General features: G+C 35.5%; 1 protein-coding gene and 1 pseudogene across 1 annotated transcript in view; one reads left to right on the top strand and one right to left on the bottom strand.

The window, feature by feature from the left end:
- The window catches only part of FAM19A2 (family with sequence similarity 19 member A2, C-C motif chemokine like), a 373,701-nt gene that overhangs the window by 116,609 nt on the left and 230,312 nt on the right, over positions 1-26,780 (top strand). The gene's annotated exons all lie outside the window — the stretch shown is intronic.
- On the bottom strand, positions 5,924-6,770 carry LOC102896392 (annotated as a pseudogene).

Raw genomic sequence — 26,780 nt, 5'->3', positions numbered from 1 at the left:
AAAAAAAGGAAAAAGAAAAATCATGGCTTTCTATTACCCACTGCCTGCTTTCCTTCTCCAAAGGAAGATCCCTCACTTTAGGATCATACTGTTAGTGGATTCTCAACTACCCCTGTATCTGAAAATATGCATTTCAAAGATGAAAAAGGTTTGCAAATTATGTAGAACAGTTACAAGTCTCTTGAGTAATTAGTGGAAGAATTTTGAATTAAAGAGGATTGTATTTGCTTTAGAATGTATGATGGAAGGAAATTTAACTTTGGTTGGTGAACACACAATGCAATATACATAGGACGTACTATTGAATTGTACACTTGGAACCCATGTAATTTAACCGATGTCACTCCCATACATTTAATAAAAAATAGAAAAAAAAAAGAATGTTAGAACAAGTACCACTTGTTACTGTCTAGTGCTTTTCTTTGTTTATTCTATTTTTCCAAAGTAATTATCATAATTGTTAATACAGCATTTAATTTGATGGCAGTAGATTTTACAAATCATAATAATTCCCCATAACATGGTTTAAACCAATGCATAGGGATTTATGGATTTAGTATGTGATGAAATTATCACATGTTATATGCAAGACAGTATAGCCCTTTGAAGAACTTAGACTCCTTGTAAGATACTTAAAATGTGACATATTTCTAAAATTATTTGAGGTGAAACAGGACACCAACAAGTAAAATTTAAAGATCGATGTAATCACTGAGATTCAATTACTATAATAATTTTAATTAAATGCAAATATTATTTATTCTTCTGAAATAAGGCAGATTTAAAACACACATTGAAATATTAATTAAAAGTGGCATATTTTAAATTTCTATTTTAGGAATGAGAAACTACTTATAGTACTTATAAATATTTGTTGCTTCTGCCTTTATCGCTTGTGGCTGACAGCTCTGTCCTTTTTAAATTTCTTTTTTGAGGATTTAATTTTTACTAAACCATTGAGATCAGTAGAAATTCTGGAGGAATACATGCACTACGTGTGTTACTGAAAGACTTGAGTGTGGAACCTAGAACTGATCAAAACTGGGGTACAAGCACCTGAAGTGAGCTAGCAGCCAAGGAGACTTGTGCTGATTCTTTCTGACCCTCAGTTTTGGGCTAGAGTTGTTTGTAATGTTTCTCTACAAGATCAGGATTGGCCTGAACACTGGAGCAGAAGTGAGCCTTCAAGTGCTTTTGGTTGTGAGAAGAGAGCTTGGGGACAGGTAGGACATCCCATGAAGGACCCCCTCAGTCCTAGGAATACTCTTTAAATATGGAATGGCTGCCACGATGAAGGCATCCCTTTTAGAGACTTTCATCATGGTTGTCATATAAAATACACTTATATAAGGTATTAAGACTACATGGATTAATTTAATGCCTCTTGGACATCCTTTATAACTCTGATTCCAAAATAAATACATAATATTAAAAAGAATGCTATATCATTTGCTCTTCTGGATTCTTGGATTATAAGCAATATTGGTGTCTTCTTTCAGAACTTAAAGATAAAAAAATTGCATTAAATTAAGTAGAATAGTCTTTGAAAACAACTTTCTACGTCCTGTGAGAAATCTTTATTAAACCATAAAGCTTTATTTAATCTTCGGTGTGGTACAAAAACATGCTGTTATTATTAATGCTTAAATTTTATATTGTAATGTACCATATGGTTGGTGTTGAGCTGATTGCCTACTATTTATCAAGGAGAGGACTAAGTACATGTGATTCTGATAGTAATCTCCATGTTCTACCTTGAGATTTCCTAACTACATAGCAGGTTAAAGTCGTTGACCTGACAATAAGGCCTTTTAACTAATACACATGTGTGGGAAATATATTTTATTTTGGCAGCAGTAAACTCCAATTCTGTGAGAATGATTTCTTCAGCTACTTTATGTATAAAGGTCTCTCAGACAAGAGAAATATCTTTTAACTATTTCTATGGAGTTAGGGAGCCACAGTTTCAGAAATCCACTTTCAATACCTGTCTCATTTTAATAACGGTTTCACAGAGCCCAGCAATCTGCATGGAGGCCATTTAGGATATAGTGGGAGGAACACGAGTTTTGGAGATAACAGATACGAGTTTGAATGCCTTTTTTTTTTTTAAAGCCATACCAAGTCTCTGATCTCGGACAATTTACCTAACATTTCTGTTTCCTGACCTGAGAAAAGTGGATAAGACACCTCCCTCAGAGGGTTGTTGTAGATATTAAATAAGGAAACAGTTAACATAGTGGCTGCACATTACAGTTTCACTTAAAGTTTAGTTCTTTCTCAGCTTCGGTGTCCTATTTAAACAATGGAGACAGTGCCTCCCTCATCAGATTGTTTTTGAGAATCAATGATAAGACATTTTGAATAATTCTGTAGACACGTAAGGGGGTTCATTATTATTCTTTCTTGCTAACAAGAGATGTCTCAAAAATGTTTTGAGATTTCTTAATCACGTGGGCACTTAAAGTTGTTCACCTGACCAGAAAGGTCATTTTAGAGGGAAAACAATTGTGTAGGTAATTTCTTTGAAATTCTTACTTATCTCTCTTTAAATTCAGTTTGATTTCTTCCGCCTTTGGTCCTACAATACAGCACTCCTCTCCCTCTTACCGCGGCCTCTTAGCTTCCTTTGCTGGCACTTCCTTTTGCTCCTGTGAACATTGTTGTATTACTTCCCTAGGCATACTGGAAAAAAAAAGTACCCCAAACAGGGTGGCTTAAAACGACAGAAATTTACTGTTACACAATTCTAGTCTCTAGAAGTTCAAAATCAAGATGTCTGCACCATCATGCTGTTTCTGAAGGCTCTGGAGGAGAATCCTTTCTGGCCTCTTTTAGCTTCTAGCAACCATTGGTGTTTCTTGGCTTGTGGGTACATTATTCCAGTCACATGGCCATTTTTTCCCCTGTGAGTTATTATATTGTTTTTCCTTTGCATGTCTGTCTCTGCATCTAAATTTTCCTTCCCCTCCACCCCAAAATAAAGACACCGTTTATGTTGGATTAGGGCCCATCCTAATGATTTCATTTTACTTTGATTACCTTTGTAAAGACTCTGTTTCCAAATAACCATATTATGAATGACTGGGAGTTAGGACTTTAACATGTCTTTTTTGGGTGGGGACACAACTCACCCCATAACAAGTGGTGTTCCCAGAGAGTCTGATCTCAGCCTCTTTTGGATCCTCTCTAAGTAATTTCATCTCCTCATGACTTTCATGAGAACTGTGGGATGAACCTGGTCTTTGGAGTCAGACTGTCTTACATTGGATTCTGATTATTTTACTTTTTAGTGAGTTTAGCAATATAAAAATCATATTTACTGGGGTCTGTTGAGTGGCATTTTCCTACCAGGGTTCTTCCTGGGGAAATGCAGAGCCCAGATTAGTATAATACAGGCCAAATTGATTTGCTTTCAGCATTCTTAGTTTACAAAGTCAATATGAGCACCCAGAAATAACCCTGAAGTATAAAAGGAATCATAAAAAATCACTTGGAAGAATGTCACTTAAAGTGTGATCCACAGACCAGCAGCATCTGCATCACTTGGGAGATCTTTGGAAATGCAAATGCTTGGACCCAATCTCAACCTACTGAATCAGAATCTTGAGAGGTGGGGTTCAGGTGTCTGTTTTAAGAAGTCCAGATGAATCTTACACACTTTGCAGGTTGAGAAGTACGCAATTTGATTGGGTATGTATACGACACTGGATATGATCCATGGTGGCAATGGTGGGGTTTGTGGGTTGATTGCACAAGTGTATATGCATCTCAGGACTGTTTAAGCAACAAGTGGTTGCTTTAACTTCCTTTCCTTGAGTTTTTAGCAGTATTCCTAGGCATACTAATGGCAAAGATGGCATTGATATTGGGGCAATGTAGCATTAATTTCATCTGATTTACTTTAAAAGTTCTATTCTAAGCTCCATTTGGCAACTGATCTCTCTCAACATTACTTAATGCCCTGCTCTCAAACGTCAATTTTGCTTTACAACTACATGTCCAGAATGAGTAAGTATCCAGTAAAAGGCGTTTCTTTTTTTTCTTTTTTTTTTTTTTTTTTGAGGAAATATGTTATGCACATCAGCCTCTTATTATCCTCTCTAAGGGGAAGTGTGCAACATAAATTATAGTGATTTATTAGGAATGAAGAACCTATTCTAGTGCCCTTACTCAGCGGTTTTCATGGAGTGCTCTCTAAGTGGAAAAACATTTGTCATTTTTGGACAGATTCAGAATAAATAAAATAGAGGACCAATGTGAGGTGCATAGAGTTTAACATTCAAAATATTCAAAACAAGTTACATCGTTGCTGGTGTGTGTTATATAGTTAGGCCTACCATGGTTGCATTTGTGCTGAACACAGGCAGACTTTTTCTTGTCATTATTCCCTAAACAATAGAGTATAACATCTATTTACAGACATTTACATTGTTTTAGATATTATAAGTAACCTAGAGATGATTTAAAGTATATGGGAGGATTGTGTAGGTTATATGCAAATACTATGCTGTTTTGTATAAGGGACTTGAGCATCCATGGATTTTGGTATCTGTGGGGGTCCTGGAATTAATCTCCCTTCAACACAGGGATGACTAATTTCGTTTCTTCCTGGGAGTTTTATGACTTTTATGTATAACATGGCTTGTTTTCATTTCTTTTAATAATTGAGACAAAATGCACTCATGATAGAAAAGATGGATAAAAAAACCTTTTTCTTTCTAGGAACCTGGAATGTTGTACTTTCTTGCATAACATTTCCAAGTGATCAAATGAAGTGAAGATTCTGGCATTTCGTATTTTTCTTTTCCTTTGGGTGTGTCTAGAAGTTCTTCTTATATATAAATAAAATGAGAAAAGTGATTAGAGTAGATATTTATGATGTAGATATGTATGTATTTATTTTCTAAAATTCGTTATGCATATACTATATAACTGAATCTGGAGAGGAGGCTGAAATCATCTGGAGTTAAAGAATTTATGTTGTCAATTATATTTATCCTTGAGCAACTAATAATTGTCTGGCCATTACTAATTATTGCTTTAGTCTGTAAGGAATTATTCTTAAATTTTGGCGGGCGGGTTTTCTTGGGGATTTTGTTGAAATTACTGGTGGTCTGCCCCCGTGTCCGGTTAGGCTTGTTCTGTAAGACTGTAGTAGGGCCCAGGCATGTGTCTTTGTGAAGGGCAGTGCAGGTAATTCTGATGCCCACCAAAGATCATGAACCTCTGCTGCAAGTACTTAGAAGCAGGCATGTTGGAACTTGGAGCCAGAACTCAAGTGAGAACAGTTTAATGACTACTTTGGCTGTTGGAGGCTTAACCTGGCTCATGTGTCAGAGAAATTCCATTGGCAGTGTTTTTCCATTCCAGCATGCCTAAGTACACTGGCTCTTGCTTCTTGGTTCTTGGTTTGAGTGGAACTCATTCCTGCACAGATGGGCCCTGGTTTGTGAGGACAGCTGGAGAAGGAACAGCAAGTTCACTGGCAGAGCCAACACATGGGAAAGAGCGAGAGAGAAATAGACAAAGGCTAGAGGTAGAGGCACTAGACAAAAATAACATTCACCTGGTCATTACAGAATATGCTCCCTTGTTTCGTAATAAGGGTGTACTTATCAAGTCTTTTAGAAGCTCATCCAGATTTACTTTATTTATTGCCTTTAAATTATATAATAAATACCTTCCAAGCACCCATTAAAATAAAAATAACTAACAATGCAGCAGAATTGAAGCGAAAAGAAACCACAGTGACAAATTACACGTTTTTCCGGAAGAGCAGAAAGAATTGAGTTAACAAGGATGGAAACAGTTGACTTTCTGTTCTAACCAATAAACGTCTTCAGTTAGTGTAGCCATGGGACTCTTTTTCTCCCCCTCTTTTTAAAAACAGATTAGGCTTTTAATTAGGTTCTTAATAAATTTAGAACACCAGTTTGTGAAAATAAATCCCACTTGTGAGCAAACAGAGCAGAGGTAGCCCTGGAGCTGAGGATCAGATTTGACTTTTGGCAGAACTTGTGAGTCCAAACCTTCTGATTAACTTGTGCTGCTCTGTAATCGCATATTTTTTGAAGATCTCACCCTCCTGGCTGGTATCTGGGTTTGCACAGCTGCTGCTGCTTCTTGAAGTAAGCGTCAGTGAGATGTCTGGGGTTTTTCACACCATTGATGTCAATTTTGGTGGGGGTGGTGATGACAAATTTCTGGTGTGTTCTACTCAGAGGAACTTGATCGAGGGACAGAGGTCCAGTCACAAGTAGCAAGCCACTGCTCAGCTACTTCAGGAAAATGATCCTCATGCCTCTGTGGAGCCCCGTGAGGATGATCAGAATGGTTCTGGGAATGATGCTAGCCCAAAGTTTTCCTACATGCTGACCGGAGGGTTTCTTGCTGTGGCTCAATGGCTTTCAAGGCACATCTTCGGTAGGATAATATCTAGGCATTTCACAAAGTTTAACCACTTGGGTGCTATCATTCTTGTTGCCACCAGTTAGTTTTGTGACAATAGCAAGAACCTTCTTTTTCTTTTCAATTCTGGATTTAGCTGATGAATACTTCCTCTTGTACATGGCCTTTCGGGAATATCTTAGCCTGGGAATATCTGATGATTCCTCTGACAGGACAGAGTTTTGGTGGCAGTGGAGCTTCCCCTTCTTAGGCGTTTTGGCCTTGCGGTTACCCTTCTTAACCTTGCCGCCAGCATCAGCCTTCTCAGCTTCAGGTTTCTTCTCCTTAGTGTCTGTCTTCTTAGCTTTTTCACCCACCATTTCGCAATATGGGAAAGAGAACTAAGGTCCTGGCTTCCAGTCTACAAGACACCATGACACTTCTGAAAAAAAAAAAAAAAAAAAAAAAAGAATGCTTCTGGTGGCACAACTTATTTTCAGTGTTTGGTATTTGCTTTGGTTTCAATGTTTGATTTTTAAAGGTTTTTGTGTGTGTGTGTTTGTGTATCTTATTGCTACAAATTCTATCTTTATAATCGCCATCTACAATTTTTTTTCATACTATTTTTTATCTAAGTCCCAGCCCCTCCTCCCCAATATACAATTGGAATTCCAAGTCATCAACAAATGTTTTATTTAGCAAACACTCTGTAGAGCATTACTACCATTCCAGGCTGTATGGTGAACACAGATGCAAAAAGGGCCCCTAGATCTACCAGATAAAAAATAAACATTGGGAAATTGCAGGACCATTGGCCTTGTTCCTACTTTCAGCGAGGCAGATTACCTATTTGAGAACATCTTAGGAGTGGTTGACCTACTCTTCTGTAGGCTTGGAGAGCTGTCTTTTCTCTGGCAGTTGTAGAATGCACTCTTTTAATTAATTTCCTCTTCCCCTATCCAGATTATTTGAAAAATCACTGATTCTGTAAAATATTTAGTGTCTTCTCATTGCTTTTAGGACAAAGGCCAGACTTATTAACATCATCTATAAGACCCCATGACAGTGGTTCTTAACTGGGGATGATTTTGTCTCCAAGAGGACATTTGGCAAAGTCTGGAGACATTTTTGGTTCTCACAGAGTGGCTGGGAGTAGGGAATGGTGCTATTGGCATATAGTGTGTAGGGGCTAAAGATGCTGTTAAACATCCTACAAAGAGCAGGACAGGTCCCCACACAAAGAATTATTGACCCCAATTATCAATAGCACTGAGGTTCAAAAACTTTGCTCTATAGTATCTGGCTCCGGTTTGCTTCACCGGCTTCATATCAGGCTACCCTTCCCTCACTCTTTCTACTGCAAGCACATTGGCTTCCTTTCAGTTTTTTGAATAGCCTCTGTTGCTTTTTTTGTTTGTTTGTTTGTTTAGAATTTTGTATTTGTGGCTCACTCCACGTGGACTTTCTTCTCACTTCTTTCATTTGCCTAGTATGAATTAACTCTGGATCCTTCAGAACTCAGCTAACAGCGCTCCTGAAAGAAGCCTTCCATACCTCTCCTCCTAGGTTAGGTTGCCTTATGCTCTCAAAGCACCATGTATTCCTGTGCCTTTGACCTTATTAACATTCTAGTTAACAATTTATTTTGTAATTAGTGTTAACATCTTACCTCCCCTGTTAGAATATAATCTCAAGTGGACAGGGTCTATTTGCTGTTGTATCTCCGGTGTCTAGCATAGTGCTTTGCACCTAGTGGTCACTCAATAAATATCAATTGAATGAATGAGTCATCAAGTAAGATACTGTACCAGACAGTGATTTATAAAGAATTAGACCCACTGCTATTTTTGACACATTATCAGGAGGTGACCTATGTCTTCTAAATCTATAAAGCATTTTTATTTAAACCAATATTTGGTATTAATCATATCTGGTTTTATATAGTAGTTATGGGCAAAGTAGGGTATATTGGTTCTGGCTTTTAGGATATCATTGTTTTCTTACAAGTAAAAAGTTACTTCATTTTTTTTAAATCCCCATGCCTTGCTCACCTTATTCTACCCCTCTCACTCTAATTATAGCTGACTTCCAATTTTTACTTTATTTTTGCATTGTTTGATTTTTTTAAAAAAAATTAATGGATATTACTTTTATATTCAGAAAGATGATTAAAAATTTAAAATTCTATTGGAACTGGACTGGATTCTAAGCTTATATCATCTAATTCCCTAAACTATAGTTTTGTAGGAGTTTAACAATATTAATACAACACATGGATATTATTGACTATGGGGAAATCTGTGAGAAATTTAATTAAAGATTAACTGTGCAATTTGGAGTTGAGAATAAGGGATCGTGTTGTGATCCACACATCCTGCTTGGCTCACTCTAATATATACTCAGTCAAATATGGTTAGATAATTAGGCAGCCTACACAAAGCAGAGATATTTATCCTCTAGGTTTTACAAAAGGAAAACAGACTTAATATTCTTATTAAATTGATTAATCTATTTATTACCTGAAACTAATTTGAATGAACATTAAGGCTAAAGAGAATAATAAGAAAATTTGAATTACAGACCATTCTATATGGATAAATTCATAGAGAATGAGCTGTCTCTAGCCCTTCTTGATGTAGGCAAGTCTGGTAAACATTTGACTCCCATTCATGTGGTTCGTCTGCCAAGTGAGGCTTAACCTTCATCCTGCCCCTACTCAGAATAAAGGGCTGGTAAAGAAGGTTGGGCTCAAAGAAAAGTGAAGATGTCTACTGCTTACACTGATTGGTAATTTTAAAATGTGGTGTCTGTTTTAAACTGCCTTTGAGTTAAATGTATCAAATTGCTACTCATGCACCTTTGTGTGTTAACTGGATATGATGATCTCTAAATATAAGGTCTTCGTCCTTCACATCTTTGTTCTGGCTTCTTTATAGCTCATGTTATTCAGTTACATTTCTTTTTTTTTGAATGAGTACATCAGATTGAACCCTGTAAATCTGTCACTTTCGACTATTTTTGACCTACAAAAATGACATTTTTGTATGGCTTAGTTTAATATAAATGAATGAATGGATGAACTTTGAACTTTTCCATAGAAACAATGTTCTAATTAGAGTGAAATAAAATTGAAATAGTAATATTTTTGCTTTGTTTAGGTACATAGTGGTTCAAATAGATTTTTATAGGCTAGCCGGAAAACCTAGCCATAATTTAAACCATTGACCCTGTCGGAAAACGCATGTTAACTACAAAACTCACATATGAATGTTTGGTGCACAATGTATTCATAGATTGGTGACATAAATCATAACACTTATAAGAATTATCTTTGTTTTCTGACAGGATAATTGATAGAAACTTCTCTATTAGTTGTTTGGTTTGGGGTTAGCAATTAAAGATTGGTGGAGAATTAGGTGCTAATGTCAGTGTTGGAGTCTTCTTCTGGAGGCATTAACTCATTAACGGAAACCTTTGTCACTAGGAAACAGGGAACAGGGTCTTTGATGAAATGTAGGAAAAATATGCAGAATTATAAAAAGCAAACCTTTCCCCTAGAATCTGGTATATTCTGTATCAGTGATCTACAATGAATGAAGATCATTTTTCTTTATCATTTTCTGATCTTAAGGTTTTGGGAATTCCTTAGCTCATGGACCTTTAGCTCTGAAGACACACAGGAAAATATCTATTTTCATAAAAAACCTCATGACGTGAGTGGGCATCTGGTGGTGTTTCATAAGGAGACACAGGAAGGGTGATATTTCTGCCAAAGGATGATGTAATCCACCATAATTTAAGCTTTGGAAAAGCAAGGGTAACAGCTTAGCTCAGTACTGCTCCACTGACAGGCTAGAATAACTGTTCAGGTGCGCCGGACTGACATGGCTGTAGGAAGGGGCTGGCAGTCTGTGTACGTGTTTTCTTGTAGGGCACATCCTTAGTTGAGGGAGAGGCAGAGATAGAGGTTTGGATCACAAATTTTTATTGACTCTTTAAATCCCTTGAGGATATAATAACAACAATAATAAAAGTAATAAAAAACATGAAGAAATGGGACTTATTGATAAGAGGAGGTAAGAATGTTGCTTCCTTTTCTGATTTTATTTTTTAGATAAATAGAGGAATATGGGCACTTCCACATATTCATTTGCTGTTTTTCTGATTAATATAGAGCCAGAGAAGCTAACAGCATTCTTGATGCTAAGTAGCTCCAAGCAGGTTTTTTGTTTTTGCTTCATTAAGAAAGAACTCAGGATTATTTATTAATACATCAAGAAGTTTTATAAGAGTTTTTTTTTTTTTTGAAACAAACCATTATTACTGTGGAACTTAAGAAATTTTAAAAAATCAAATAATAATATGATGCCAATATTTATCATGCAAGGGGTTCTTGAGGCTGTAAGCATTTCATATTGGTCAGATTAGAAATACTAAAATTATTATGAACACAATTATTAATATAAGCACAATACTTTTTACTCCTTATAACCCTTTCATATACATTTGATTTGTAAAGCAGTTCCAGAGCTGTTGTCATATTGGCAAAGGTTGATTAAATCTTAATATGCATGTTGTGCCCATGCCAATATGTATTACTGGATTCCAGCAGTGAAATTTTGAGTTGAATAAAATTGGAAAGAATTGTATTACTGAATGAAATTCTGTCCTGTACCCTCTCTCAGGTGTGTTTTTTCCTTCTCATAGCTATATCCTCCTGCTTCATGTATTCAACATTATTTTATTTGTTAAAATTACCAACAGAAGTATTTGTAGATGACCATTCACCACTGATCTCTTGAATTAACATTTGCCTTGCATTTCCAGATTAGTATCATACCATCAATACCTGCTTTTAAGTACACTTTCCAATGTTACTTACATTATGGACCATATTTTCCCAATCTGATAATAGAGGTAAACAGAGCCTAATTAAAATCTTTGTTAATGTTAGAAAGAATTCACTTTTTGTTTCCTTATAATATTCCTCATACTATATCAGCTATATTTTTCTTATCAGATAAGAAATTAAATTGGCCTGGAAAATTCATCCTGAAAATTTTAGAATGCACTCAAAAGTAAAATTCACAATAGTGTCAGCCACCATAAATATTTGAATTATGCTCCAAATGCTACAAAATCTGTATCTCTAGAAGTGACACTATTCTGGAACATGGAGATTTTTGTGCTTTTGTTGAAAGAGAGAAATTTGTGGTATAGATGACTACTAAACTTGTCTTCCCGAAGCTTTCAAAGTTATGTGCATAGGCAGAGTACATTCATTATGCTCTTCTGTGGATTCGTCTCACCTCAAGAAACTTCTTGGTGGTCAAAAAGTTCTTGGCTTTGTTACACGGGGCCTACCCCTTGCTCTTCACCCTTTGCAACTTGTCTCTCTCTGCAGGTACACATCTCTTCTCCTTAAAGTAGAGAAATGATAGTTCACGACTCCTTTGTTTTTGACCTTTAATTACAGATTAAGCTCTATTTCTCATAAACAGTAAAGTGGAAAGAATAACAGTCCCTAGTATGTAGGGTTGTTGCGAGGACTGAGTGTACACTGAGACTAAGCCCACACCTCCCTATGCCTTTTACCTGAGTCACTGAGGGTGAAGAGTCAGCCTGAGGAATTCATCCCTCCTACCTCCAACACTCGTAGCCTTTCACTATCTTTTGAATCTGCTGGGATAAATCTGTGTTCTTAATCTGTGTAAGACAGTCACAATAAGAACTTTCAGTCTCCCAGGTTGCACCCCACCATGACCCCATACTCTATTTTAGTTTTCGTACATCCTCTGTCTGTCCTCTTATGACACCTCTCCCTGACTCCTAAAATTCCTTCTTTGTGCTTTTTAGAGTCCATGGATGTTATCAGCAAAATCTGTGATCGTTTCAGACTTTTCTCTATATATGACTTTTACTTTCTTGTTCTGATAAATGGCTCTCCCTGAGGTTGCTGTTTTCACTGTAGGCCTGGCAAGAGATGGCTATTTTCTTCTTATACCTTTACTTCATACTACCAGGCCTGGGGCTGGAAAAGACATCTTCCTCTTTCCTCTTTTTCCATTTTCAGTCCATGCTCCTGTCTTCCTCTTAAACTCTTTTAAACTACTCTTACTCTCTTCTCTTGCCTACCAACCCTTGAGTCTTCTCATTTCTCAGTAATTTCCTCTTGTGGCTTACTTTTCCCCGTGCTATCTCATCTTAATTCTTGCTCACTGAAATGTACACTTAAATGATTCTTCCTATTGGATGGTATTCCCTTGCCTCTCAGTTCCTAGCAGTCTATTTCCTCATGATCTTATCTTCCAATCTCAATCACTTTCTCACCCATAAGAAGGTTTCAGGCATCCTACGGGAGCACCCTGAGGAATCTAGCGTGTCTTTGACCCTGTCTGAGCTTCTCCTCCTCAATAGTGGAATGATGAAAACTAAGTAGTGGTGGGAATGAGCATTGTGAATTATTTCTGTAGGTTAAATTGTGTGCCTTTATGTCAATAAAATACATGTGGGGGACACCATGGAAGAATTGTTGTGATTACTCTTTATTTATATGAGGGGTCAATGGGAGGTAAATGTAGTGCTGAAAACAGTGCTCTGTGTTCATTCTGAGGTCATTTTTTTTTTTTTCCAAACAATGCTGTCATGCTGCTGCTGTTTTTCCTATTGTCTAGAAACTTTGTTTTAGAGTTCTGCATGGTGTGTGTGTGTGTATGAGGGGGTGGGGAGAGGGAGAGAGAGAGAGGAAGAGAAGCACTTTCATCCTATGTAGTTCATCTATGTGGCCATGCTCATGAGGACTAGAGTCAAATTTCCTTACCTTGGTTCATTGTCATTCCAGAGAAACCTTGACCTATGCTTAACTAATGAGGTGATACAGAAGTACAGGGTGATTGTACTTTCTCTTCCACATTTTTGTATTTTGGTGTTTTTTTTGTTTGTTTGTTTTTTGTTTTTTTTTGCAGGGGATGGAGGAGGGAGAGAAGAGTTTGTCCTGTCAATTCAAGATGTTCTGCCATATCATCTGACACTTAGCCACTTTCTTATGAATTTAAGTTTTTCAGATGTGGGACATAGAAACTCTATAATGCATTGTTTACTGGAGTCCGCAGCCTTGCAAGCAGAAGACCTGCTAATTATTAGCTTTGCGACCTTAAACGAGTTGCTAAGTTTTCATACATATAATTTTTATCTGTAAAGTGGCTATGAGAATACCTTCCTAACAAGCATAATATTAGTGTGAAAAAGATACCATACAGGTGAACCTGTCTACCACATCACAAACATGCTAGGTTTCTCAAAATATGATAGTTTTCTTTCTTCCTGTCATCTCAACTGACCACAAAATGCTGCCACTGGGTGTTCTCCTTATAGATTATAAATTCTGACTGGTTTGAGATAGCTAGTCTGATTTCACTTGGAATAAAAATATAAAAGGATTGTTTGAAAGCAATTAGTGGAGGTTAAAATGTTACTTACCTGACTTTTAATTAAAAAGTTAAATACACTGGCAACATTTTTCCTTGTCAGTGTTTAACAGCATATTATTCAGTCTTTTAAAATATTCATCTTTATAAATTTCTAATGCATATCTATTGATTACACATTAAATACATATGTTTTAGCTCATGTTTTACAAATGGTAGCATGTTATTGTTATCATAGTACAGGTAAAAGGTAGCAGAGACTCCTGTGTTAGATGTAAAAGGAGTGAATAGAAGCAACCAGGAATTGGGAGATAGTTGTGTCTATAGTTTGTCCTTTGGGGTGGTTGTACTGGCTATTGTGGCAGATGTCACTTTTCCTGCTTAATAAACAAAGTTGAATTTACTCACATTTGTTCTTGGCTCCTACCTCACAACAGGTGGCCAGTCAGCCTGTAGTTGACTGCAACTGCTGACTGTCAGGAGTTTTGAGAACCTTCTGTTATGATTAAAGCAATAGTTTAGAGGAAACTTTTGGAAATTAACTGAGTTTACACAATTAGTTTAACTTGTATGCTAAGGTATATTCTAGTGACTCACGTGATACTTATGCTGTGTTGACATGTTCGGTCATAGAGGATTCTAGCATTAGCCACATAATAAGCATTCAGTAGCTGGTGGATAGGAATTATTTCATAATTGCCTGTGCTTTGAGCTTTTGGCAGAAGAGGTCTTTTCCCAAGATTTCTTGGATTTCTCTTCTTGCAGATAGAGGGGTAAGGCTCAGAGGTTAAAGATAGGGAAAACAGAGATGCATTGTGAAGGTGAGAATGAACTGTCTTCCTGCTTCTTCCTGGTCTAGCTCTTGTAGGTAGACTAGGTCCTTGAGTCCAGCCTAGCTTGCCATAGTAGAAGGCCAGACTAAATCCATAGGAAACAAGTATAAACATTTGCCTTTGTATACATTCCTCAATAACCTGATAAAGTACTAGATTAGTACAGAAATATTTTGGGAATTTTCTCTTATGAAAATGAAAACACAGTTTTCCTCCATTCATGACATGACCGCATGGGATTTGAACCCAATCAATCTGACAATAGATTCTGGCTCTAAAGCAGATGAGTTAGGAACTAAAGACCTCAAAACTCCTGAATGAGTTTCATAGTTCTCTAAAGGAGCTTGGTGATGGAAAAGCATTAAAACATAGTGATTAAACCCATGAATAATATGGATACCTGAATTAGAATCTCTGCTTTACCATTTTCTACCTTTGACAAATGGGCAAATTAATTAACCACTGTGTATTTCGATTTCTTGAACTCTAAAATGGAAATAGTATCTACTGCATAGAGGATTTAGAATACAAAAATATACTTCAAACCGGGACTGGCATATAGCAAAGTACTACACAAGGTTCTTTCTTTGGGGTGTGGGGGGTGGGGTAAAATTTACTCTCTATAAAGTAGGATAACATTGACGTTCTGTGCAAGAAAAAAATCAGAATATTTTGGGGTTCTTATATGAAAAGTGCTACACAAATATAAATATTATCCATCATAAGCTTAACAAAGAGAAGCTGTTTTCTTACTTTGCTTGTTCCAATAAATTTCACTTTCCGAGAAATTTTTAAATTTATATAACTTTTCTGAAGGATAATTTTATTTTTTCATAGTAGCTTTTTTTTATCCCTACTCTATTGCCCCATGAACAACACTCTAGTTTATTAATTTGTTTGAGTGTAAGCACTATCTTTGTAGTTCCTATCCTGTGTCTAGAGCCATGCCAAAAGGCCATATGCTGCCTGTTAATTCTTTATCTTGCTATCACATGAAATGCAATTTGAAATAGTAACTTATATGCAAGTTTTTGGTCCAGTCTAGAAAATTTTCATTTACATATTTTAAATTAGTCTTCTTTCAGTCCATGATTTTATCTGATTTTATAGTTATAAATATATGGCTGATATTTCCTAGCTGAATTTAAAAATTAAAAAATAATGTAGAAACAGCGCTTTTCTGTATGTCATTTTGTGAACCATAGGAGAGCTATTCAAAGAAAGAAGAGAATTCCTTGGACAAAATGTAAGTCATTGAGCTATTGGCTTTTCGAGGAAAGACCCTAAAATTATTATGAATTCAGATAAATTAGAACTATAATTTCAAGCTGTGTCCTGATTTATCTCATGCTGTTTGATATTGCCACATAAGTGATGTCGGCATGGTCACGCGTTTAAATGCAGATTTATAATTCTCAGTGCTTTCCTTTGTTGAAAGCATTGTGTTTAAACTTGAAATTCCCAAAAGATATACATGATTTTGAGTGCTTTCTAAAATGGAAAACTTGGATAAAAATAGAAGATGCAGAGAATAAGCTGAATAATAGCACTGTTTAGCAAATTCAAAATATAGACTATTTCCCAGGCTCCGTGAACCAAAACAAAGTTGGACAAAATGACCACTGTCTGCCAGATGATGGAAGAATCAGACCTGTTTGTCAAACAAACGAGGATGTGTACAACATAAAAGGTAAAGTCAAGCTGGAACTGGAAGAAAGAAAATCAAATCAAGAGGCAGATCAACCTGTTCTAGTGACAAGGGAGGTTTCCGTACTTTGCCAAGAAAATGGAAATCGACATTAGCAAGAACAAAGAAAATCTATCATGGATTCACCTTGGTGCAAATTGTAGGAAGGCCTGGCAGAGGGTGTACATGTTCCTTTCTCTCTTCTCTGTGTGTGTGTTCTTTGAATGGCTACATCCATTTACTCAGGTAAATTTTCTTGAAATAAGTGAGCAATGGAAATGACACAAATGGAACATCTAAGCAAACTTCGCATTGCACCAGTGATTTATCAGAGGGTTAGAGAAAGGCAATAGACTAAATGTAATTAATCTTTTTTCATGGTTAGTGCTTATGTTTATCTAAAAAGAATGATGTGGATATCTCCCAATTATTATATTGTTAGTAGGTTTCCCCCCGCTTAAAACGTAAATTATCAGTGATCCTCATCAAATGGGTTTTTGCATGTACTGAAATATATATGGTATAAAAAAATGAAGCAGGGTTGATTGTTTGCCATGTTAATATGTCTTACCAGTTAATTTAGAGTCTTGATACTTATTTATCTTGGGTTCTTGGCAGTACATGTAGTAAGTGCTCAATATTTTTTATTAGAGATTTTCTGTAGGTAAAAACTCTAGTTTGCATTGTAATTAAGGTAGAACAACCAATTTTTAAAAATCGGAGCTAGAAAATGAAATTTGAACTAGGCTACAATTTGTCTCATAAAAACATGTTCTTCATTACTAGATACCTTTAAAATACAATGCTTCTTATGCTCCACAAAGTGTGATACAAAGCAAGTTAAAACAGATTTTGTTTTTACAATAGCTAAACAACAATAATAAAATGTTCTGGCTAAATTTTATTTGTTTGCTTGAATATGGATGATAAATTTTATGTAGAAAATCTTTCCTATAAGTAAAAATAGTCCACAGTAACATTTTTTTGGATTTATGTCATACTGAGAGAAAGCTGTCAAATATTAGTTTGTCATTATGTAGAAATCACAATGATTTCTCACATGGGGCATTAACTTTAGCTGCAAAGTAAAAACAAATCTGTAGAGGTTTTGTTCTAATCAGGCAGTGGGCACTGTGAATGCTATCACAGAATCGTTTTAGAAGAAGTTATGCATGGTGAGATCCATGTCTCTTTCCAGACAACTATTCACCTAACTCTCCATGACTATTCATTTTCTATCATATAATACAGACAGATTACTTAAGCTATGGGTTTTAGAAGGTTGTATTTCCAGTGTTACATACCAGATCTGCACAGAAAGCTAAGGAGAATGAATGCTGAGATTGTGGAGCTGTTTATTGACTTTTCTAGTGTAGCCAAGGATGATTATACCAAATTATGGCATGGAGAGGGGAAAGGAGGGATCTGCATAATGCAGAAAATGTTTTCACATTGGAGGGAGGCAAGAGAAATAGGAACAAAGAATGTCTTCAAGCAATAGAGGTAAGACAGCTGATGCTGATATTGGAAAACTTTTAATCAAGTCAGACTCAAAAGGACACTTTAGCACTAATCAACACTTCTGACTTTTCACAACCTTAAATTTCTACCTAATTCTTCTATAAACCTCCTAATAAGGTAACTAAAGTTAGCTAACCTTCTGACAATAAAGATGATTATTCGCAGTAAAGAAAAAACTTAAGTGAGAAGTAAATGTTGGTGGGAAGTTTTTGGGAGATGTGTGGTTTTCCCTACCTGAGTTTTTTCTCTGTTTTTCTCCTATTTGACAGCAGGTCAAGTTCAGACTGTAAGGAGTGGCTGTTGTAGTAAAGCTATCCATCTCAGGTGAATTGAAAAAGTGCAGAGGAGTGAAATACTGTCATTTTTTCTCAGTGTTCTTTAGTGAGTCCCAAAGGTATGTTGGTGTGAAGGAAACTGAGATGAAATTACACTTTACCTTTTTAGTCACAAAATTATGATTTCTGATTCATGGTCCATGGTCTTGGATTGTAAATCTTGTGCTATGTGGGCAGTGCTCCAATAAAATGGTAACTTCTTTGTCATCTGATTTGATCTAACTTATTAATAAGGTGAGTAAGCCTATAAAATACACCATATCCTAGATATACATATAATTATAAATTTAGATCTGACTCAAAAGCAAATTGATTCAACATAAACAAAACATTTAGAGGTTTTACCCCTTTTATAGTATAAATGAAGGCAAATGCTAGCTGTCACCAGAGGGAGGTCTACCTCTTGTTCACACCATAGCGGTCTCCCCCCTCCCCTATTTTCCCCTTTATTCTTAAAATAGTCACCCAAGATAACAATTCCTTGTTAGTTCATCAGTTTTGCTGTTGGACAACAGGCCCAAAATACCATGTATGAAGCATCGATTTCTGTCTTTTTTGGCTTTATTCTCATTACCATTGCTTGTTTTTATTATCATTTTCTCTGTCTGTCTCTCTGTCTGTCTCCCTCACCAGAACAAAATTACTTAAAAGACAGATGCTTTAATAAGAGGATTTTAAGGATTAGGTGTATCCAACAGTATATAATCCTGGGTTGATGGATGATTAAGTTTCAGGTCTGAGATTGGTGGTGTTTGCTTTCCTCATTCAGCTGTCTCAACCCTATGAATGGGAACCACCTTCTTGTGTACACATCGCCTCCCTAACACAGTTCCTGATACATGATATGAACATTTAGTACATAATTGAAGTGGATGAATGAGTGATTACTCAACTACCTCTCTTGCCTAACAAAGGGAATTAAAATTATGCTACAACTCTTCAACATATTCACCTAGGAACAGAACAAATAAATGGCTTGAATACTAAAAATGTTATCAGAAGAGGGTTAAAACTAATCACATTATTTTATGTATCAAGTTCACCAAGAATTACTTGCATAAATCATATAAGTGAGGAGTGAATGAGTTAATACATCTAAAGCACTTAGCAAATGCCGGGCACATAATAACTCAAAAAGTATCAGTTATTGTTAAGAAGGAGAAAATGAATAAGAAAAATGGTTGCCTGATAATAATGCTCATCAGTTCTTCCCAGAGCAAATAATCCTTACATTCCAGTGTTGTGTTTGCTGGCCCAGAAAAGGCATTAAGTATAATTTAGTTACATTGCCATCAGGATGGCTGTTGCAAAATATGACCGATCATGCCACAGGCCTTCCGAAAACTCTGCAAAGTCTTACCATTCCCTTCAGAATGAAATCTGGTCTTCAGCATGACATGTAAGGCTCCTCATCATTTTATCTCTTAATTTAATCCAATTTCATAAGCCTTTCCTTATTCATTGTCCCTCTTCACAATTTAGGCAATGTGTCCCAACTATGTGCTCCTACAATATTCTGAGATTATTTGTACTCCAGTACTTATACTGAGCTGTGTAGGGCTGCTTTCTTGTTCATCTCCACAATTAGACCTCATTTTGTTTTGCTATTACCTAGCACAGTGATCAACAAATTTTTTCTAATTTTGTAAATTCTTTAGGCTTTGTAGGCTACACTGTCTCTGTTGCATCTACTCGGTTTTGCCATTGTAGCACAAAAGCAGCCATAGATAATGCACAAAGGAATAAACATTGCTTTGTTTCAGTAAAACTTTATTTATGGACACTAAAATCTGAATTCCATATAATTATCATTTATCATGAAATAATATTCCCCTTTTGACTTTCTTCACTATTTATAGACACTAAAATTTGAATTCCATATAATTATTATTTATCATGAAATAATATTCCTCTTTTGATTTTCTTCACCCATTTAAAAATGTAAAAATTATCCTTAGCTTGCAGGACATACAAAAACAGGCTGTGGGGAAAATTTGGCCTCTGATATTTGCTGATCTCTGGTCTAGAAAAGTGCCTGACATAGAAATTGTGCTCAGCCAATACGTTTGAGTAAATGAGTGAGTGAGTAAAGTGGTATCTTTTCATTGAAATCATTTTTAAAGGGGACGTAAGGGGAAAATTTACATGACAAACTGTTGCCTGTATTATAGAATCTAAACTCTTTAGCATGGTATAGAAGAATTTTTACAATCTGGTTTGTAGGTAGCTAATCCCTACTTTCATCTTATTTTATTTGCCAGTCCCTCATGCCCGCTTCTCAATGTCATCTAGGCTGCAACTCATGGACTCAACTAATTGACATTTTCTGAAACACCATGCTCATTCTTACTTCTAGGCCAAGTGTCTTGCATCTTTCTTTACTGGGAATATCCTTTCCTATTTTTTGTTTATTTGTTTGAATTTTCTGCTTAGTGAACTATTATTTGTTCTTCAAGATTCAGTTATTCTCTGGGTAGAAATGAAGGGATGGAGACTGTGGTGAGGATACATCCCTCTGTTTCTATAGAGCTTTGTATATGTCATGCATGTTGCACTTTCATGTGTATTTTAATTCTTATCTCTGTGTACGGTGCTCTTTCTCACCATGTTCTAAATTTGTATTATATGCCTAGTGCCATTGGCTTGTCATTGGTTGTCATTTAGTAACAACTTAATAAAATAAAATATTTTCATATACTAACGGTAAATTCTCAGTATCCTATTGAGAATGCTTGGCGTCAGTTTCCACAATGTTGAGACTATTCCAGTATTTATAGTAGGGTAGGCTCAGTGTTTGAAATTGAAATGAATACAATTAAAATTGAATAAAAATGTAAGTATTAAGAAATTGCAAATAATTAAGTTGGAAATGCAAGAACTAGAAGTATTATGTGTGGTATAAAATATCAGTTTTATAACTTAATTTCAAGCTTATTTGAATTGAAATCTCTAGATGTATTTTAAAAATATTGTTTTTAAGCCTTTGCTTGGTTTTGTGTGGATAAATGGTGATATCATTTATCTATATACATGTATTGGTATTCTTTCTTGGAAAGATGAAGGACAGTGATAGTACTAGAGATTTCATGGTGAAATATAATGGATTTCGACCAATTGTTATTTCAGCAAGTTAACTACTTTCAAAACTTAACTTCGATGGAGTTAACCTGGAAAAGATAGGCATTTTTTACATTATTTCCTGCATCAGATATTGTTAATATAAATTCTCTCAGACATTTTATACACGTTTAGCACTTATTTACTGTGGAATACCCTCTATCTTATATAATCCCATTTCCCTGGGGAAATTTTCTGAATTCTCTCAAACTATAAGATTTCCAGTTGAGATAGATGGTCTGGGTAGATTTCACCATAACTATCTTGGGAAATCTCACTAGGAATTGAAAGCACATGGCCATGTTAAGTGAATAAGAAACTTTTTCATTACTGATCATTCATTTTCATTCATTCTGACACTTATAACAGATAGTAGTAAGTTTGAATAATAGTTTGGTTGTCATGAACAGAATGTCTGAATGTTGGCTGCTTGGTCTTCTTTTATTGAGATAATTGAATACCAATGATTAGAAATCAACGTGTGTTCAATTGCTATGTTAATGTGAATAACAAAAGCAACAATGCTTGGGTGAACTTACCTGGTATTTAAGTTATAGAAAGTCATATTTCACAGAGAAAGAAGTCATCTTACAGTTAGAGGACAAAACAATGGTGGAAATTGTAACAGGATACACTCCTGAAAAGGGGCATTTCACACCAAGCCCTAGTCCTTAGGTCATCGGTTAGCTCCCTTAATTTAAGATGGAATATATTTTCTCATAAATTCATTGAATTACATATACCTTAATGATAGGATTTGTGTCATATATCTTTGTGTATATTGAAGTGCCTGGAACAGTATCTTATATGTAACAAGAACACATGTATTTGCTGAATTAAAGTGTATTTGTAAACAGTTTAGACAGTGTGTTTAAGAAAAAAGTAGAGATCTCTAAAATGCTCCCCTAGAATAACTTTTCCAAATATGTGCTATTTCTATTAACTTATAATAATTAAATGATGGTATCAGTATTCATTCATTGAGAGCCTACAGTATCTTAGTTACTTTTTTACATGTGAACTCACTTAACTTTCAAAACAATAGTATGATGTTGGCATTAGTCCTTCTTCCCCCCAAGAAAATCAAGGCTCAGAGAAATTAAATAACTTGAGTTTATGTGTAAAATAATAATAGTATTTACTTTATAGGGTTTGTGAGGATTAACTGGGATAGATTATAGACCCGTTGTCCTGGTGTGTGGTAAGCCCTCAGTAACTTAGCTATTATTAAGATCATGTAACTGAAAAGTAGTAGAGTTGGGATTATATCACTGATCTGTCTCTCTCCAGAGTCTGTGTTCTGTTCATCATTGCATTCCAACTGCCTGGTCAAAATATATGGTACAGAACATTGTGCTTCCTATTATGAGCTCTTGAAGGGCAAAGGATGAGACTTTCTTTTGTGTCATCTACTAGTGCCCTATACACACAATAATAAATGTTGTTGACAGCTTGACTGGCTTGGTGGCGACACTTTCTGGTTTTGCTTTCCATATGAATGATTGGTAGGATGATTGATTCTGAGAAGGACTTAGAAGAATGTTGTTAGAGTATGCCTTATATTTTATATTAAAAAAGCTTTTTTCCCCCTCATTAATATGATACCTGCATCATGATTCTAAATTTTGTTTCCCCTGTGCCTGTGTGAACAAGGGACTGAGAAAAGTTAGGCAGAGTTACCATTCAGGCAGAGTTACCATTTTCCAGTTAGCTTTGCCAGTATTTCTCATTTTATCCTGAAGTCATTTCTGGTGGTCATGTCCTGGGATTTTCAGAGTAAGGCTTTTTTACTGGATGAGTAAAAATTTCTTTGTGTTTTAGAAGTGAGAGAATTAAAAAAAATATCCCTGAGTCTCATAGCTCTGGAGAGCTTTCCTGAAAGGGAATTAGAGTAAAAAATGAGCTGTCAGTGTCCTTGAGGTTCCTTGCCAGTTGCATAATGATGCATCATTTGTCAAATGTAGTTGTCTTTCTTTACTTGAAGATCTTGCAGTTGATGGTGTTTCTCATACTTGTGCTGTGGAATTCAGTAGCAAACTCAGGACCAGCAGTTCCGTGCATGGGGGTGCTGAATGACTACTACGCTATTACAGGGTATAACTGCCTTGTGTGACTCATTTTTTTCTCTTCTTTAAAAAGTTTTTTTTTTTTTTTATCGTGGTAAAGTATTCATAAAATTAACCATTTTTAAGTGTACAGTTCAGTGGCATTAAGTACATTCATATTGTTGTGCAGCCATCACCACCATCCATCTCTAGAACCTTCTCATTCTTTCAAAATGAAATTCCATGCCCATTAAACAATAACTACCCGGTCTCCTCTCCCTTCAGCCCCTGGCAACTGCCATTCTGCTTGCTGTTTCTGTGAATTTGCTTGTGTTTCAGTTTCATGACTCCATGATTTATTAGTTTAAATTGAGGTCTACTACTATCTTTTGTTGCCCTTGTTGTGGTTATTATCCAGTTATTGGGATTGATGTTCCATAGCTAGATCTATGTGAGAATGTAAACTTAATGCAATTCTCGCAATAAATATTCTACTTTGTATCTCTATATAGTAACCCCTTAAATTTCATTATCATATCATGAGGGCAAGAACTGTATCTATTCTGCTTACCTCTATATCACCAATGTCTGACACATTGTGCTTCGTAGAAGAACAAATATTTCTAGACTAAACAAATGCTGCTAATCATTGTCTTCATCATTGAAAAACCTGCTTACTTAAAAAATAATTTACTGAGATTTTATTCTATGTAGGAGACCAGATAAAACAGAAACTTACTCTTCTTCTATGACTTTCTCTCTAAAAATAAGTTATGGCGATCTAAACCAAATGACTATGGGCTTATGCCCCTCTCCTTTAATAATTTATTCTTTTACTTACTCATCCATCAAATATTTAATGTGTGCTATATTTTAGATGCTGGCCGTGCAGTAGCGCAAAAAATGGCCACAATCCTTGAACTTATGGACAGAGTCCTAGTGGAGAACACAGCATATAAAAATGTGAACAGACAAACAAAACATTTGTTGTAAATTATGTGAAAGAAAAAGATGAGATGCTACCAGAAAGATTGATCACAGTGGAACAACTTTAAATTTGAGGGAAGTTGAGATGTGATAACCATTTTCATGTTTGTAAAGAGCTGTGCTCTTATGTAAAAGAGCTTGTTTGATTTAAAGAGGTACTGTGATAGACATTCTTAGAACACAGATTTTGGCTAATTACGAAATGATTTGCTAATAGAGCTCTTCAAGGATGAAATGCATGGTGTTTTTCAGGTTTTCTGGCCTATCACTGGAGGTAGTTGGGTATAGCTTTGTGAAGATACTGTACTTGAACACTGGAAGGTTGGTTTCCAAACCTGTTTGGTCATCAGAATCATCAATTTATGTGGAAAAGGGCAACCCAATACTTGATATTTAATAATTCTACTTAATAAATGCTAGTTGAATCTGACTTTGAATTGCTTTATGGTACATTTAAGTGTGGCAGCCAATATGAAAAGTATCTGAAAACTGAAAATGGTTTTTGAATTATTTCCAGTTCACAAACACAAAATTAATTACTCAGCAGCATTGGTTAATGTATTGTTCAATTAGGTCTGGATATTGGTATCTTGCAGTCAGATTTAGTCCACTAATGTGCAAGGTTACACAGTAACCTCGAGGATACAGCTTTCTAATTACTTGCATCTTGATGCCTAACATAGACTCAAAATTTGTGTTATTAGTAGGGTCTTTCAACTTAATGTGTATTCATAGAAATTAGTGGAATAATATGTATTTTAAAGATTTGGTTAATTTGTTTCATAGTAGCTCTCTAAGGTATCAGTCAACAATCATATATGAAGTATTTAAGAAGCATCCACTGTGTCCCAGGCCCTATTCATGAAAAGTGGATTCAAGATTGGTAATTTCTTCTCTATATGTATTGATGAGACCAGTTGGGTAGGCTTTGTAAGATAGACCCTGTTGACATTCTATCAGTTATTGTGAAAGTGTAATGGTATTTTGGCTTTTGATTATACTATATTTGAAGGTGACTTTACATCATTGCTTAACTAACAACTAATTGATCATATTTACATATTGAATCTCCCACAGTGCCTAGCTGTAGAAGGTTAAGATTTAAAGATCAAATATTTGGATGAATAGGTTAGGTTATTAAATGTAACAACCTGGCTTCAACACATTCCAGTGAAAACCAATTTCATATTATTTCAGTTCATTAAGTGATCCTATAGCTTACAATGCAGTTCATTATTCACACTGTGGTACTAGGCTAGTAATAAGGGTGATTTTTTAAAAAAATATAATAAAGTCCAACAGAGCTACCATGCTGTGTGATGATAATGTGTGTAGCGTTAAATATCTGGGTGTAGTGTTTGCCTGAAGAATCAGATATTGGAATTTTAGGCTTACTATGAACTAATGTCTCAAATGGCACCTGTTAGCTATGGGAAGTCTTCTTTCTTTTTTTCTTTTTTCTTTTTATTGTATGTTTATTAATACTTACTTTTTATGTTAACCAGGAAAATTGTGTTCTACTCGATCCTGCATTAGTTCAAACCTGTTAACATGCTGTGATTACAGGTTTGCGGGTCGGTAGTGGCAGGCATTGATTTCTACTACGCCGCCCTTACCATAAATACCACACATTTATAAGCTACAAAGCTTGAAATTTATATCACCGATTTCCATGTAGTGAAATTCTACCTCATTTATAGTCTGATAACCTAATCCTTCTCAAGCAGCCTATCCCAGTGAATTTACTGATTTTTTTTTGTCCATAAACTGCAAATGCTCAATAATGGGCTAAATTCGCACGATAGCATCTGCAGATAATCTAAATGTTCCTTTTGTGAATCTGCAGGATTTTAAGTATGAGACCATGAACGCCTCTTGGGCAAGGAATTAATTTCCAGCATTTTAATAAGGAGGATGTGTAAGTGTATGTTGAGGCTCTGAACTCTTTTGTTAACCAGGCAAATTTCAGGGTGATGTTAGTCTGCAGCATGAGTGCACTTATATTATTTTCTGCAAACTACATTTTCCTCCAGTATTTAGATTTAAGAAAAAAATTTTTTTCTCTTCTGAGTGCATTTTATTGTGCCATATTTAGCAGTATTACAGTATCAGAAACATATTGATTCTTTGTTATTATTGGTAAGGTAAAATTTCAGGTACTGTGTTTTTCATTGGATTGTTATTTCTCATTGAATTTCTTAATATTTGTTTCTGTAGAATAATCTTAGAAATAAAACAAAGTCTGAGTTGGAGTAATTTGTGTACAGTTTCACTCCTGTGGAGATGTTCCTACTTTTATGCTTTGAGAAAATTCAATGAGGGGGGAAAAAAAAAACCAATGGAAATTTGAAGGTACTAATAAAAAAGGAAAATATCTTCTTTCTGACCACAGGTACATTTGTGCCTTCACCAAGAATCTACAGATGTGAAAACAACAA

This window comes from Pteropus alecto, unplaced genomic scaffold, assembly GCF_000325575.1.
Source record: "Pteropus alecto unplaced genomic scaffold, ASM32557v1 scaffold76, whole genome shotgun sequence".
Lineage (NCBI taxonomy): Eukaryota > Metazoa > Chordata > Mammalia > Chiroptera > Pteropodidae > Pteropus > Pteropus alecto.
The sequence above is the reverse complement of the archived record's forward strand: the minus strand, read 5'-3'. Positions and strand labels throughout refer to the sequence as shown.